This window comes from Pelophylax lessonae, assembly GCF_965119305.1.
Source record: "Pelophylax lessonae genome assembly, chromosome: 9".
NCBI lineage: Eukaryota > Metazoa > Chordata > Amphibia > Anura > Ranidae > Pelophylax > Pelophylax lessonae.
The window spans coordinates 37,602,471-37,619,888 of NC_138776.1; the positions used below are offsets into that span (position 1 = coordinate 37,602,471).

A 17,418-nucleotide genomic window follows, 5' to 3' on the forward strand; every position below is an offset into this window, starting at 1 on the left:
TGTGCCATGCCTGTACCATGACCTGTGCCATGCCTGTACCATGACCTGTGCCATACCTGTACCATGACCTGTGCCATGCCTATACCATCACCTGTGCCATACCTGTACCATGACCTGTGCCATACCTGTACCATCACCTGTGCCATGCCTATACCATCACCTGTGCCATGCCTTATCATGACCTGTACCATCATCTGGGCCATGACCTGTGCCATGCCTGTACCATGACCTGTGCCATGCCTGTACCATGACCTGTGCCATTCCTGTACCATCACCTGTGCCATGACTGTATCATCACCTGTGCCATACCTGTACCATCACTTGTGCCTTGCCTATACCATCACCTGTGCCATGCCTTACCATGACCTGTACCATCATCTGTGCCATGCCTGTACCATCACCTGTGCCATGACTGTACAATGACCTGTGCCATGCCAATACCATGACCCGTGCCATGCTTGTACCATCACCTGTGCCATGCCTGTACCATCACCTGTGCCATGCCTGTACAATGACCCGTGCCATGCCTGTACCATGACCTGTGCCATGCCCATGACCTGTGCCATACCTGTGCCATCTCCTGTGCCATCTCCTGTACCATATATATAGATATAAATAAAATGTTTGGGGGTTCTAAGTCATTTTCTAGCACAAAATAGTATATTTTCCATGTGGGAGTGAGGTGTCAGAATCGGCCCGGATAGGAAGTAGCTAAATTGAAGACAATTAATTGGAAGTAATGGGGCTGCCAACACTCCCAGCACAATGCACAATCTTGCATGGTGATATGCTGCAATGAAGGTGCACCGGGTAGTGGGGGATAGAGCTAATTGTAATGAACACAGTACCCCATGTATTACCAGTATGGCTGGCACTGCACACAATGAAAAGCAGATTGTACAATCAGATTGCAGTGTGTGTGTTCAGCTTCCTATATATTATAGAATGACATCCTCAGTGTACCAAACATGAACAGCCAATCCCAGCCATGCTGACACTGGAAAGCTACCAGCCGTTGCCAAGGGCAACACATGTTCTAGCTGCAATAATAATTCACCAACCCGCGCAAGCGCATTCCATCCTTCCCATTCACACTAGAGGAATGACGTCACGCTCACCTGGCGAGCTAGTGAAGGCAGTGATGAAGCCCGGCCCACACCGGTCACGTGGTGTCATTAACAAAATTTCCGAGGGGCTTTGCTGGCGCGCCGACAAAGACGTACACCTCCACTGGCTGTAGATGGTGCCCACCTTCTAGAGGGTAATCCTTGGCTCCACCTACTTTCGGGCGCGCACGGTGCACCACAGACCCGCTGGGATCCCTCAGTGCGCGAGCCGCGCTGCCCTCGGAAGCGCCTGCGCACTCTGTCCGAGTACCGCCTCTCCGCAGGACAACAAAGGGGAGACGTCAGGCGGGGATTCGCGGGCTGGGCGCTGATTGGCTTGTTGTCGTTTTTCCCGCGTATTTCGCACTGAGGAGAAGGAGGAAGTTTACTGAGTGTCATGGCGAGCTGTCCTCCTCAGTGCAGAGACAATGTGTGCTTCAATTACCAGCAAAACCACGGATGTACAAGTCATAAATACATGTGATCAATAAAAATATGTGTTATATAACTTCAACATACTGAATATAGAGAACCTGTCATGTCACACAAGTGTTACTCTGTTATAAGATGTGGTGTGAGGTGACACCATTACTGATCCCACACTGCTCCCTGGTAGTCATATTCTAAGTTTTCATTGTCCCAAAACTTTGACAAAAATTGGGGTACTTGAGTGAAAAATCGCCATTTTGGCAAAGATGCATTGGGGTCACCGGGGAAGGGGTAATAAAACCCGATTAACCACTTCAGCTCCAGAAGGTTTACTCTGCACCAGGCAATATTTTGCGATTCGCCACTGCGTTACCTTAACTGACAATTGCTCAGTCGTGCAACGCTGTACCCAAATAACATTGATGTCCTTTTTTTTTTTTTCCACAAATAGAGCTTTATTTTGGTGGTATTTGGGTATTTGATCACTTTTGCGATTTTAATGTTTTGCGCTATAAACAAAAAAAGGCCAACAATTTTGATTAAAAAACAATACTTTTTTCCTTTCTGCTATAAAACATATCCAATAAAAAATTTAAAAAAATCAAATTTCTTCATCAATTTAGGTCAATATGTTTTCTGCTACATATTTATGGTAAAAAAGAAAATCCCAATAAGTGTATATTGATTGGTTTGCACAAAAGTTATGGCATCTACAAACTATGAGATATTTTTAATTAATTCATTTTTTTTAATAGTAATGGTGGCGATCAGCAATTTATAGCGGAACTGCGATATTGTGGCGGACTAATCAGCAGACATCCCAACCTGCAAAAACTCATTTCAGGGAGGTGGCAAAGTCATTTCGGGGAGGTGCCCCCCCCCCACATACACCGCCACCCCACCCCCCCCCCCATGCAATGCACGCCGCGCCCCCCCCCCATACACGCCTGTGCCGCACCCCCCCCCCCCCCTTTCCAATTTAACACAACCAGAGAATAATAAAATTATATTTAGTCAGTATACCTGGTCACTGGTGCTGGTACTGGTGCTGGTCACTGATGCTGGTACTGGTCACTAGTGCTGGTACTGTTCACTGGTGCTGGTACTGGTCACTAGTGCTGGTACTGTTCACTGGTGCTGGTACTGGTCACTGGTGCTGGTACTGGTCACTAGTGCTGGTACTGTTCACTGGTGCTGGTACTGGTCACTGGTACTGTACTGGCCTGGTAACTGGTACTGGTCTGGTAACTGGTGCGGGTACTGGTCACTGGTGCTGGTACCATTCACTGGTGCTGGCCTGGTCACTGGTGCTGGTACTGGTCTGGTAACTGGTGCGGGTACTGGTCACTGGTGCTGGTACCATTCACTGGTGCTGGCCTGGTCACTGGTGCTGGTACTGGCCTGGTCACTGGTGCTGGTCACTGGTGCTGGCCTGGCCACTGGTGCTGGTACTGTACTGGCCTGGTCACTGGTGCTGGCCTGGTAACTGGTGCTGGTACTGGTCACTGGTGCAGGTACTGGTCACTGGTACTGGTCACTGGTGCTGGTACCGTTCACTGGTGCTGGCCTGGTCACTGGTGCTGGTACTGGTCACTGGTTCTGGTACTGGCCTGGTCACTGGTGCTGGCCTGGTCACTGGTACTGGTCACTGGTGCTGGTACCGTTCACTGGTGCTGGCCTGGTCACTGGTGCTGGTCACTGGTTCTGGTACTGGCCTGGTCACTGGTGCTGGCCTGGTCACTGGTACTGGTCACTGGTGCTGGTACTGGCTCTCTGGTGCTGCTCTCTAGTCTGTGCTGGCCTCTGGGTTTAGGTTAGGTCAGAGTTGGTCAGTTGTGGCCGATGATCCAGAGCGCGCCAAAATGCCTCTGGAGTGGAAGATGCGACTGAAGTAGAGAGCAAAGCCGCTGCTTCCTCTCTGCCGCTCCTCCCACAGGCAGAGTGCATGTGATCATATCACTCCGCCTGTGAGGCGGACCTACAGCGGCTTCGGCGGGTGTTCTCACTCGTCTCTCACAGGACACTCTGCATCGCATCTCCTGACTGTGACCGGGATACTGCCCTGAGCTTGCGGGTGTCCACCCACTCCAGATAATTAATCTCTGCCTACTTATCAGATTTCAGGGTCTACTCAATATAGAGAGAATTACAGGAAATTAAAAAGGGAATTTCAAACTTAGGGCCAAAGTAGCAGAGTTGGAATAATTTTCCCATTCAGCTGCACTACTTCTGCGTAACATTTACGCAGAAGTAGTGTAGCTGAATGGGACTGAGCATGAATCCGATTGAGCATGCATTTCACTCGATGAAGACAAAACTGAAGGGAAAATGCCCCAAGAACAAGCAGGAACTGAAGACAGTTGCAGTAGAGGCCTGGCAGAGCATCACCAGGGATGAAACCCAGCGTCTGGTGATGTCTGCATTCCAGACTTCAGGCTGTAATTGACTGCAAAGGATTTACAACCAAGTACAGTAAAACCTTGGTTTGAGAGTAACTTGGTTTGAGAGCGCTTTGAAAGACAAGCACATTTTTTAAATAAATTTGGACTTAATATACAAGTAGCGTCATGTATAAAAAAGAATAGAGGAGCCTCTAAAGTATAGCAATATTGTTACATTTAATGAAGGTTAAATTTTTAGCAACTCACATGGTTGATGATTAAAACAGGCACATCTAAGAATGCAGGCATCCGGGGTAAAGCTGTCCACATAGACCATCCTCTGCACAGCCATCTTCATAATCCCTTTCCCGCTGCACTCCACGAGTGATTCAAAGCCTCACTTTCAGATCGCTCTACTGCAGGCTATTCTTCCCAGTCACGATTGCAGACTGACAGTGGTGAAAGTCGGTGGTTCAGAAGATGGTCTATGTGGACAGCTTTACCCCGGATGCCTGCATACTTAAGTGTGCCTATTTTAATCATCAACCATGTGAGTTGCTAAATGTTGAACCTTCATTAAATGTAACCATATTGCTACACTTAGAGGCGCCTCTCATCTCTCTTATATTCTGTAGCTCTGCTAGATTTTGCTTCTAATCCCCTTGGGAAGGCTGCATATTGTGGATGGACATTTTATGGTTACACAGCCTATCACATTGCTATAATCTTTGTATATAGAATATAAACCGAAGGACTTGTGGAACGAATCATCTGAGTTTCCATTATTTCTTATGGGGAAATTCGCTTTGATATAAGAGTGCTTTGGATTACAAGCATGTTTCCAGAACGAATTATGCTCGCAATCCAAGGTTTTACTGTATTAAAAAGTGAAAGTTTGATTTATGATTGTTAATCTATCCCATTACTTTTGGTCCCTTAAAAAGTGGGAGGCACATATACAAACACCGTTCACCTGATTTGGATGTAAATACCCTCAAATTAAAGCTGAAAGTCTGCAGTTAAAGCACATCTTGTTTGTTTCATTTCAAATCCATTGTGGTGGTGTATAGAGTCAAAAAGATTCAAATTGTGTTGGTGTCCCAATATTTATGGACCTGACCGTATATAAGAATGTGAAAAATATTATTGTTTTTTTTTTTCCTAAATTGTCGCTCTTTTTTTCAAAAATTAAAAATCACACAGGTGATCAAATACCACCAAAAGCTCTATTTGTGTGGGAAAAAAGGACGTAAATTTCATTTGGGTACAGCGTCGCACGACCGCGCAATTGTCCGTTAAAATAACGCATTGCCGAATCGCAGAATATGGCCTGGTCAGGAATGGGGTAAAATCTTCAGGTCTTAACCACTTAAGCCCCGGAAGATTTTACCCCCATTCCGACCAGGGTTTTTTTTTTTGCAATTCGGCACTGCGTGACTTTAACGGACAATTGCACGGTCGTGCGACGCTTTACCTAAACAAATTTGACGTCCTTTTTTTCCCACAAACAGAGCTTTCTTTTGGTGGTATTTGATCACCTGTGCAATTTTTACTTTTTGCGCTATAAACAAAAAAAGAGCGTAAATTTTGCAAAAATAACAATATTTTTCAAATTTTTTTATATGAAATTCCCCAAAAAAATGTAAAAATCAAAATTTTTTAACATTTTAGGCCAATTTGTTTTATGCTACATATGTTTGGTAAAAAAAATCACAAAAAGCGTATTTTGACTGGTTTGCACAAAAGTTATTGCGTTTACTAACTAAGGGAAAGATTTTTGTCATTTTTGGTGGTTTCTTTTTAATGCGTAATGGCGGCGATCTGCAATTTTTTTTGCGGTACTGCGACATTGCGGCGGACAGATCGGACCCTTGACTGACATTTTTGACACGTTTGGGGTTACCAGTGACATTACTGCAGTAATCAGTGCTATGTATCTGCACTGTTACTGCAAAATGACACTGGCAGGGAAGGGGTTAACTTTATTGGGGAAGGAGGGGTTAAGTGTGTCCCTAGGGGCGTGCTTCTAACTGTGATTGGACATGGCTACTGGTGTAGGAACAGTGATCAACGGTCCTACATAGTAGAATCGTATGATCACTATTCCTACACAGGGGAGAATGACAGGCAGCTTGTTTACATTAGCCGCCTGCCTTTCTCCCTCTCCACCGACGATCGCCGAGTGACCGGCGGACATCGGGTCCGCCGGTCACACGCACGGACTTCCTAGTGAACGAGCCGGGGAAGGCGTGCGCCTCTGCGGGCGCGCGTTCGCCCGCTATTGGCTCACAAGCAAGTGACAGGCAAGTGACGTACCCATACGTCACTTTGCCTGGCCGGGTCTGACCGCCGCAGTATATGTACTTGCGGTGGTCGGCAACCGGTTAAAGTGGATAAAAATACGCTCATTGAGAATTTTTTTGTCAGAGGCATGTAGCTAAATACATTTTGGCATAAATATATGACAAAAATTGAATATATTGGATATTTTTTAAAAGTCCAAGTAGAAAATGTCAATTTTTTGCAAAATATTCGCTCTTTTTTTTATTAATATTGCAAAAAATAAAAAGTACAGAGGTGATCAAATACCACCAAAAGAAAGCTCTGTTTGTGGGTAAAAAAAGGATGTAAAATTTGTTTGGGTACAGCATTGCATGACCGCGCAATTGTCAGTTAAATTCGCGTAGTGCCAAGTTGAAAAAAGTGGCCTGGTCATTGAGCAGCAAAATCTTCTGGGGCTAAAGTGGTTAACTGACAATTGCACGGTAGTGCGACACTTTACCCAAAAAAAAAAAAATGATGCCCTTTGTTAACCACAAATAGATATTGGTAAAAACAGCGCTTGCATATATAAAAGAAACATGCAGAAAAAATTATTATGTGCAACCACAATCAAGTGCTAACAGGTGAAATGATCATCATGGGCAGCTGCGGTTCACTAAGAAAGACTCAGAAATAAATCGATTATGAATAAAACAGAGCTTGCCTAAATAGAAATATAAAAGTGCACAAGTGCTACAATAAATAAATGATGAATAAAAACAATTATGTATAAATAAACTGTTGGATATTCCACGATTGAAGGTGCATCAGTGCTTCAAATGTCCATAAAGGTGCATGAATGTGTTTAACCTGTTGCCAACCGCCCGCCGCAGTTATAGGGCGACAGCCACTCCTGGGCGAATTTCCATAGCTGTACGTCGCTCGCTCTCAGGAGTCTAGGGGGCGAGCACGCACCACCGGCGGCGCGCTCCAGCCCCCGCTCGTCAGCGGGGAAGCCAATGCAGCGGGCAGGCGGCTCCGATTGCCGTCTGACACCCGCGAACGCTCCCCGCTGAGAGAGAGGCTTAAGGGCTGCCCTGACGCATTATATGTATGTAGGGCGGTCCTGAAGTGGTTAAGAAGTAATGGCATCACAAATTAGAACATAAGTAATAAATCAACAATTAGATTATTCTGTTAGGTTTGAATTAAACCCAACAGCTTGCAAAGATCAAAGTGGTGAAGTAATGGATATCTTACCCTTATACAAATGGATGTGTACTGTGAGGGAAGTACGGGTGGGGTTCCAGTTAATATGGCAGCCAAGGACTTTTGCAAATTTCACAGTTGGAAATAAAGTTGAATACTAAGCTGCCGTCCTTATAAAGGTCTGTCAGTATAGGAGGGTACTTCTTCACTGGCCACCAATGTAACTGGGTACTTCTTCACTAACCACCAATGTAAGAGGGTACATCTCTACTAACCACTGAAGTAAGAGGATACTTCTTCACTGACCACCACTGTAAGAGTGTACCTCTCTACTAACCACTGATGTAAGAAGATACTTCCTCACTAACCACCAATGTAAGTAGGTAATTCTTCACTAACCACCAATGTAAGAGGGTACTTCTTCACTGACTACCACTGTAAGAGGGTACATCTCCACTAACCACCGATGTAAAAAGATACTGCTTCGTTGACCACCAATGTAAGAGGGTACTTTTCACTGACCACCAAAGTAAGAGGGTACTTCTCCACTAACCACCAACGTAAAAGGGTACTTCTTCATTGACCACCAATGTAAAAGGGTACTTCTTCATTGACCACCAATGTAAGAGGGTACTTCTTCACTGATCGCCACTGTAAGAGGGTACTTTTAACTGACCACCAATGTAAAAGGGTATTTCTTCACTAACCACCAATGTAGGAGGGTACTTTGTCACTGACCCCCCAATGTAAGAGGGTACTTCTTCATTGACCACCAATGTAAGAGGATACTTCTTCACTAACCGCCAATGTAGGAGGGTACTTATTTACTTAGCAACCAATGTAGGAGGTTACTTCTTCACTAACCACCAATGTAAGAGGGTACTTCTTCACTAACCACCAATGTAGGAGGGTACTTCTTCACTAACCTCCAATGTAAGAGGGTACTTTTCACTGACCACCAAAGTAAGAGGGTACTTCTTCACTAACCACCAATGTAAGAGGGTACTTCTTCACTGATCGCCACTGTAAGAGGGTACTTTTAACTGACCACCAATGTAAAAGGGTATTTCTTTACTAACCACCAATGTAGGAGGGTACTTTGTCACTGACCCCCCAATGTAAGAGGGTACTTCTTCATTGACCACCAATGTAAGAGGATACTTCTTCACTAACCGCCAATGTAGGAGGGTACTTATTTACTTAGCAACCAATGTAGGAGGTTACTTCTTCACTAACCACCAATGTAAGAGGGTACTTCTTCACTAACCACCAATGTAGGAGGGTACTTCTTCACTAACCACCAATGTAGGAGGGTACTTCTTCACTAACCTCCAATGTAAGAGGGTACTTCTTCACTAACCACCAATGTAGGAGGGTACTTCTTCACTAACCTCCAATGTAAGAGGGTACTTCTTCACTAACCACCAATGTAAGAGGGTATTTCTTCACTAACCACCAATGTAAGAGAGTACTTCTTCACTAACCACCAATGTAAGAGGGTACTTCTTCACTAACCACCAATGTAGGAGGGTACTTCTTCACTAACCACCAATGTAAGAGGGTACTTCTTCACTAACCACCAATGTAAGAGGGTATTTCTTCACTAACCACCAATGTAAGAGAGTACTTCTTCACTAACCACCAATGTAAGAGGGTACTTCTTCACTAACCACCAATGTAGGAGGGTACTTCTTCACTAACCACCAATGTAGGAGGGTACTTCTTCACTAACCACCAATGTAAGAGGGTACTTCTTCACTAACCACCAATGTAGGAGGGTACTTCTTCACTAACCACCAATGTAAGAGGGTACTTCTTCACTAACCACCAATGTAAGAGAGTACTTCTTCACTAACCACCAATGTAGGAGGGTACTTCTTCACTAACCACCAATGTAAGAGGGTACTTCTTCACTAACCACCAATGTAAGAGGGTACTTCTTCACTAACCACCAATGTAAGAGGGTACTTCTTCACCAACCACCAATGTAGGAGGGTACTTCTTCACTAACCACCAATGTAAATGGGTACTTCTTCATTGACTGCCAATGTAAAAGGGTACTTCTTTAGTAACCACCAATGTAGGAGGGTACTTCTTCACTAACCACCAATGTAGGAGGGTACTTCTTCACTAACCACCAATGTAAGAGGGTACTTCTTCACTAACCTCCAATGTAGGAGGGTACTTCTTCAATGACCATCAATGTAAATGGGAACTTCTTCATTGACCGCCAATATAAGGGAACCCTAAATTTTCACTGTCTGCATTTCTTTTCTGACCAATGTTAGTATCATCATTTTATTATTAATTAGAAAGTGCAGCGCTCTCCCCCTTATCTGTACATACAGTATACATATATATGTGATCCTTAATGAAAACAATAAAATCAATAAAACATACACAAAAAATCTTCTAGCCTCTTATTTACAATTATTCTTTTGTAGTGATATATAAAACTTGTGTTTATACTAAATCATTACTCAATCATTAACAGGAAAACATTGTAAGTAAATGGTGGTGCTAAAAACATAAATGGAACAATAGTAAAAAATACAACAACTAGATTATTCTGTTAGGTTGGAATTAAACCCAACAGCTTGCAAAGATCAAAGTGGTGAAGTAAATAATAATTTACCCCTATATAAATCGCTGTGTACTGTGAGTGAAGTACGGGTGAGGTTCCAGTTAATATGGCAGCCAAGGACTTCTGCAAATTTCACAGTTAGAAATAAAGTTGAGGTCCAAGCTGCCGTCCTTATAAAAGTCTCTCAATGTGAACCTTACCCTTTTATCTCCTTTGTGAGACTTTTAACGCCAGGAATGTATTTTGTCAGTTTCAGTCAATTTTCTTAGTGATCAGAGGCCAAGTAAGTGTGAAATGGGTTAATATCCCTTTCATATGTGAGAATACTTCTCCATATATATATATATATACTGTATAGGTAGATCCGCATGCATAGACCAAGTTAACCTTTTTAAGACAGCTAGTGCAGTCCAGCAAGCTGAAGCACAATCATGGCAGCGATTTTCAGGTGTTTTCCCCAACTTTGTAAATGCAATTGTCCACAATGCAGAAACTGCTAAAAAATGGATAAATCCAACTTGTTGCTATTAAGATCACAAAGCTCTGGCCTAATAAAGAAGGAGAACATGGGTCTAGGGATAAGCCTAAGGTTCGGTCCGAGTTCCCACTGAACATTGTCCTTTTGGGTGTTGGGGCTAACATCCAAATGTTTCCAAGGTTGTAGAGAGCCGAAAGTCATGTATAGTAGAAGTGTTGCTTCCACCATTACCCATGACAGCTTTCCACTGTTAAAGATGCCAGCGGGTGCAGGCACTCCTTTAACAACCAGTGACATCACTGGCCCTATTCACTTACATGCTTGGGAATCCCCCAAAATCCATACCATACTCTTATGTGAGCGTGCAGCTTGGCTGCCCAGGAAAGGAAGGCGTGGCGGGCTGAGAGTTTCTGCAACATGGGGAAGGGGTTCCTTGTCAGGAGGGACCACCCCCCCCCCGGCAAAGCATCTCACCCTGAAGAAGACAAGGACCTCTTCCTGACAACCCTGACTTGGGGGATAATGGGGGTCTGTGGGCAGGGGCCCACTGGAATCACCCTTCGAAGATAGGGGGGCCCCCAGATACTATCCCCCATGTGAATGAGTAATGGGTACTCATTTACAAAAACATGTACACAGTATAAAAATCACAAACATGGTTTTTAACAAGTACTTTAATCACTGTGATTAATGGATGTACACTGTAGGTCATTTATTTTTTTACTGTTTTTAGAGGCGGCTTGTTGGCAGCCCAAATGTGACACCAACTCCTGCCAAGCTGGCCAAAGGCTCTTCCCCTCCTCTTCCTAGGATATAACACTAAGAAAAAGGGAGATTTAGCTGGCGCTCTGGTCCAGTAGTGATGCGGTCAGTGTGAGGATGTGTCAAATGCTCGATAATACAATGGAGTACTGGGAAAAACAATGGGGTTACCTATATAGCAATTGGTATGTCCATAAGTAGGATGAACCGTAGAGATGGGAGATGAAGTAAGGGCCGCCTCCACCACACAGGAAGTCAGTCTGTGAACAATAGTAAAGGAAGTCTAGGCACATAAAATCATGGCAACTTACAAGAATAAAAGGTATAATCAGCTCGATGCGGAGTCAAGCGGTGAGGTGTCCATAGCGCCACTGCCGAGAGGGAGGAAGGGTTGGAGCAATCCTGTCCGGTGGATGGATTCGGAGGACTGGGAGACGCCGGCTACTGTCTTCCGGGACCGGCTCGTTCTCTCGTGGCAGGCTGGAACGCAGGCTGGGACGCAACGTCAACCGTGTGACATCAGCAGGGTCAGAGTGCACACGACGCGTTTCAGAGCATGCGCCAAGCTCGTACGGAGCATGCGCGCTCTTTTCTCAAGTGTTCAATACCGCATGCCATGATTTTATGTGCCTAGACTTCAATAAAATACTGCACTTAGAGGCGCTTCGCCCTTTCTTCCTAGGATATAACACTCACTAACCTGTAACGAGAGAATCTCTGCCGTATTTGGACTCACATTCTCCATGCCTAAAAACCCACCTTCACATTTTCTTATCCTGTAGCCCACCTCTACAAATAAAGGAATGTACACACATGTGCATTTCGTCAGTTTACTGGTTAACAACATAGTAAACAACTTGCCACAAAAGCTCCTCAACTTCACATTTCCCCATTAATAGTGTGTAGAACACATCAGAGCCTCTAACTCCAAGACCTCTTTTCAGCATCATTATACAGCATTATAAGATAAGAGCTTTGACTGCAGATAAGAGCCAACACTGAGATAAAGTTTGCGGGAGTGGACACAAACATTGCGGGTGCGGGTGGGATTGGACACAAACATTGCGGGTGCGGGCGGGTGTGGAACACATAGGTTGCAGGTACGGGCGGTCCTGGTCATACATTCAGCGGGTGCGGGTTTAAGAAAACAGGCCCGCGCAGGGCTCTACTCTGCAGTCCAAGATACCTTCAGTAGAAGGTTTGCAGGATATTTACATGTCGGGTTCAAATTGTATGGCACTCTGATCCACATCACTTCATCCCTTCCTCTCCCAGCAACCACACCATCCTTACTGGGAGAGGAAGGGTTTCATGTTTCCTTAGCAACAGAACAACACCTCTGGGCATGCTGGGAAATGTAGTCCCTCACTTTCCTGCAGCCCAGTAGAGCACGCAGCAGTACAGTCTAGGGCTGCAACTAACGATTATTTTGTCTGTCGACTAATCTAGCGATTATTTTTCAGATTAGTCGACTAATCTAACGATTATTTATTTATTTATTTATTTATATTTGCTTAATCGAGTGTTCTTTTTTTGATTAGCTAATTAATCCCTTTGAATAACTTTACAAAAAATAATACGTGCAACTTCTAATATGATATTTCAACTTTTGTTAATTTTTTTTCTAAAAAATACTTCAATGTGGTTGAAGTTTTTACAGTATACAAAAATGAAGTGGCAAAAATAAAATGTAAAAAGGGAAAAATTTCTGCGCTAAAGATAAAATTATATGAGTGAAATAGCATACTAGCAAAGCTGCTGGCACTGATCTATAGTGTGCATATACTTTATTATATGAGAGGAGAGCGGGGTAAAGCTCTATAGTGTGCATATACTTTATTATATGAGAGGAGAGCGGGGTAAAGCTTTATAGTGTGCATATACTTTATTATATGAGAGGAGAGCGGGGTAAAGCTCTATAGTGTGCATATACTTTATTATATGAGAGGAGAGCGGGGTAAAGCTCTATACTGTGCATATACTTTATTATATGAGAGGAGAGCGGGGTAAAGCTCTATAGTGTGCATATACTTTATTATATGAGAGGAGAGCGGGGTAAAGCTCTATAGTGTGCATATACTTTATTATATGAGAGGAGAGCGGGGTAAAGCTCTATAGTGTACTTCTACTTTATTATATGAGAGGAGAGCGGGGTAAAGCTCTATAGTGTGCATATACTTTATTATATAAGAGGAGAGCGGGGTAAAGTTCTATAGTGTGCATATACTTTATTATATGAGAGGAGAGCGGGGTAAAGCTCTATAGTGTGCATATACTTTATTATATGAGAGAAGAGCAGTACTGTACTAGCACATTCAGCACATATTTGCAAAATTAGTGTCAGTGACTGTTCAAGGGACCCTTCCAGTGTATAAGGTTAATGTAAACAGATGCCTGAGTGATTACTTTATTATCTCCCGGTCTTTTCATGCCTCAGTGTCAGTCTCGTGCACTCTGAGGAGGGGGAGGAGGAGAACGGCCGGCACGAGCAGGGGGTGTGTGACGTCACGTGTGACGCGTCAACGCCTTTCACGCATGCCGACATATTTCCGTGGTCGACGTAATCGATTACATCGAAGCGTCGCTGCAGCTCTAGTACAGTCCCTTTTGCTGATCCCCATTTGGCTCATGGAGGCCTCTCACAATTCACGTCCTCCTTCCTGGCTTCCTACTCCAGACCCCCGGGGAGGAAGTGTTGTACATAATTATACATAAACCTGTGTTATTAGCAGCTAGCAGTAGGTGGAAGTAGATCCCTACACACATGGGATCATTTTTCCAGCTCTACACGTGTCTAATGGCTAATGACTGGGCTAAGCCACAGAATTACTGCCAACATCATACATTATCTGATAGATAAATCTGTTACAGCGCATCATTTCACTTCATGTGTCTTCAGAGGGGACAACAGACCAGTGGTCCTCTAGATGGTCTTGCTGATGGTGTTGAGGTCCTTACTCTGGATCCCCAATCTGAATATTTAATAGCCCTGGGACTGTAGCCAATATACACAGATCAGCCTAACATTATGACCAATGACAGGTTAAGTGAATAACATTGATTATCTGGTTAAAATGGCACCTGAAAGTGTGTGGTGTCAGAATGTTTATACTGCTCTGAATATAACAGTGTCTATTTATGGTTAATAATAAGCAAAGATCTATGAGGAAGGAGAATCTTCACTTATGTCCATAAATCAATATGTAGCGAATTCTTTTTATTGATTAATTCTGACAGTGGGATATATAAGGCAGCAAATGAACATGTTATCCCTGAAGTTGATGTACAGACAGCAGAAAAAATGGGCAAGTGTAAGGATTTGAGTGACTTTGACAAGAGTCAAATTGTAATGGTTAGATGACTGGGTCAGAGCAACTCCAAAACTGCAGCAACTTTGGTCAGGACCGACCAAAAGTGGTCAAAGGAAGGAACACCAGTAAACCAGTGACTGGGGCATGGGCAGCCAAAGTTTATTGATGCATGTGGGGAGCGAAGGCTGGCTCGTGTGGTCTGATCCAATAGAAGAGTTACTGGAGCTCAAATTGCTGATAAAGTGAATACTGGTTCTGATAGAAAGGTGTCAGAACACACAGAGTATCGCAGTTTGTTGTGTTTGGGGCTGTGTAGCTGCAGACCGGACAGGGTGCCTATGCTGACCCGTGTCCACAGCACAAAGTGCCTACAATGGGCATGTGAGCATCGGAACTGGACCACAGTGCAATGGAAGAAGGTGGCCTGGTGTAATGAATTCAAAAATGGTTTGAGGAATCCAGCCGAGCAGGGCCAAGCAGTGCCGAGTGCAGCCGAGCCGGTACTGGAAGTGGAAAAGTGCCACAACAAAGAATTTGAGGTATTGACTTGGCCTCCAAATTCTCCAGATCTCAGTCTGTGAAGCATCTGTGGAATATGCTGTAAAAACAAGTCCAATCCATAGAGGCCCCACTTGGTGGACTTCGTGCCAGATACCACAGCATACCTTCAGAGGTCCAGTGCAGTCTTTGCCTCAAAGGGTTATGGTGGGTGGTCATAATGTTATGGATGATCCATGTACTGTCTATACATGGATATACATGGTGCACCCTGGGAATTCTGGAGGGCCTGATTCTATTTCGTTTTGTTGCACCATAGTGATTTTATACTTTATATTTTTTGTATAATAAATGAAGGAACATGGTTTACATGACTGTTTGAAAAAAAAATTTCCAGCCCCGTTCACACTGGGGCGATCCGACTTCCCCGGGCGACCACACAGGTCGCGGCGCGCTGCTCGCATCGCAACCTCGGAGCGGCCGGCACGGACTTCATAACATTGAAGCCTATGCAGGTCGCCCCGGGTCGCCCCAAAGAAGCTTCGGACCCTTTTTCTAAGTCGGAGCGACTTGTGTCGCTCCTATTAGAACGGGTCCACAGCTTCTGTATGGCAGGCGACCTGTCACCCCAGTGTGAACGGGGGCTAAATGTAAACATTTTGTTGAATTTTGTTATTTTTATTTAGTCTTTTTATTTATTCTTTTATTTACAGATTCATTTTATCTTTATTTTGTTATTTTGTATAATATATAAAATAATATCATAGTGATAATAAATAAATACTATTTATACTTTTTAATATTTAATAATATTTATTATACTAACACTAAAATGTATGATACTTATTATATACAGCATTAGTATTATATTTATTATTATAAACAACCGATGAGTCACCAGCTTTCAGCTGACAGCTAGATCTAAATAAAAAGAATTGCTGGCAATAAAAAAAAAAAAAATTGGGGAAAAACAGTGCGGGGTCTCCCCCAATGCATATTAGGTCATTTGGGTCTGGAATTAATTTTTAAGGGAACATCATGCCAAAATGTGAAAATAGAATGGCATGGTGCCCCCTCAAAATCTATACCAGACCCTTCTCTGAGCATGCAGTCCAGCACGTCAGAAAAAAGAGGGGACGAGCGAGCACTTCCCTTCCTTCTGAACTACACTGGGCCATATGCCCTCAACATTGGGGGCGCTTTGAGGCAGGGGCTCTGCTGCCGACCCCCAGCCCCACAAAGCACCTTATCCCCATGATGATGTGCACAAATTTCCACATACAGTAAGACAGGGGAGGCTGAGGGGGGTCAATGGAGTTCCCAGTCTGAGCTCAGGCTCTCCATCTCCCCCTGCAGGCTGGAGGGATGACAAAGCCAAATCTTCTCTCCAGCAGAAGGCAGTCTCTGCTCCTTCCCACAGGACAGACAAGTCCATAGCAACAGTGCTTAGTGCATAGCAACAGTGTGGAGTTGTCAATGTACAATATAAACAGTTACATAGACATTAACCTGTTACTATAAAACCACCTCTAGACATCCATGGACAACCAATAATAAAAATCATCCGCCCTAGCAACCATTCAAAGTCCTTAGCAACAGTGTCAATTCAATAGTGTACTATAAATATATATATATACACACACACACACACACATATCAACAACAGTGCCCCAGCGGTGAATATATATAAAATTACAGAGATAACGACCCATTAATAGAAATCCACCCATACACCTGCCCATAGCAACCGTTCATCGTGTAATAAATAAATAAATATATATATATATATATACAGGGCTGCTGTTAGAAATCACGTGCCCCATACAGCCTACCTGACAGGCCCCCCCCCCACCAAAAACATCAGGACATTTTCACTAAAAATATAAAAATACACTAAAATCATTATTACCTGACACATTCATAACAGAGAACCTGTGTGACTCATTTCTTTTTATTTGTTTTTTACATAAAAAAAAAATTATATTTTTTTTTAAAAAATGTTAAAAATGTTTACAACTATTTTCTTTTACTATTTTTTAAATTTATTACAATGTTTATTTAGTATTTTTTTTTTACAATTTGTTATTTTTTTACAGGACAGGGAAGCCTGCAGCGCTGCAGGAGGGGAAGGGGGGGGGGGGCGGCACAGTGAAAAGGGGGCACATGAGGATGAGGGGATCCGAAGCAGGCTCCCTACAGCAGCTGAAAGCTGGCAGGAGGGAGAGAAACTGCCTTTCAGCTGCTGCAGAGAGCTGCACAGGGCTTCCTTCTGTAATTGCCCCTCTGCCCGACCACACTGATTCCCCATACTGTTCGGGCCCCCCTGTGTACCCAGGCCCCCTACAGTAGTACTGGTGTTCCCCCCCCCCTATCAGAGGCCCTGTATATATATATATAT

At 43.8% G+C, this 17,418-nt stretch overlaps 1 protein-coding gene across 1 annotated transcript in view; it reads right to left on the reverse strand.

Annotated features, from left to right (window-relative positions):
- The window catches only part of CASP2 (caspase 2), a 95,237-nt gene extending 93,869 nt beyond the window's left edge, over window positions 1–1,368 (reverse strand). The window contains exon 1 of the mRNA XM_082267334.1: window positions 1,119–1,368. The gene's annotated coding sequence lies outside the window, so the exon portion shown is untranslated. The remainder of the gene's footprint in view (window positions 1–1,118) is intronic.
- Between the last annotated feature and the right edge of the window lie 16,050 nt (window positions 1,369–17,418).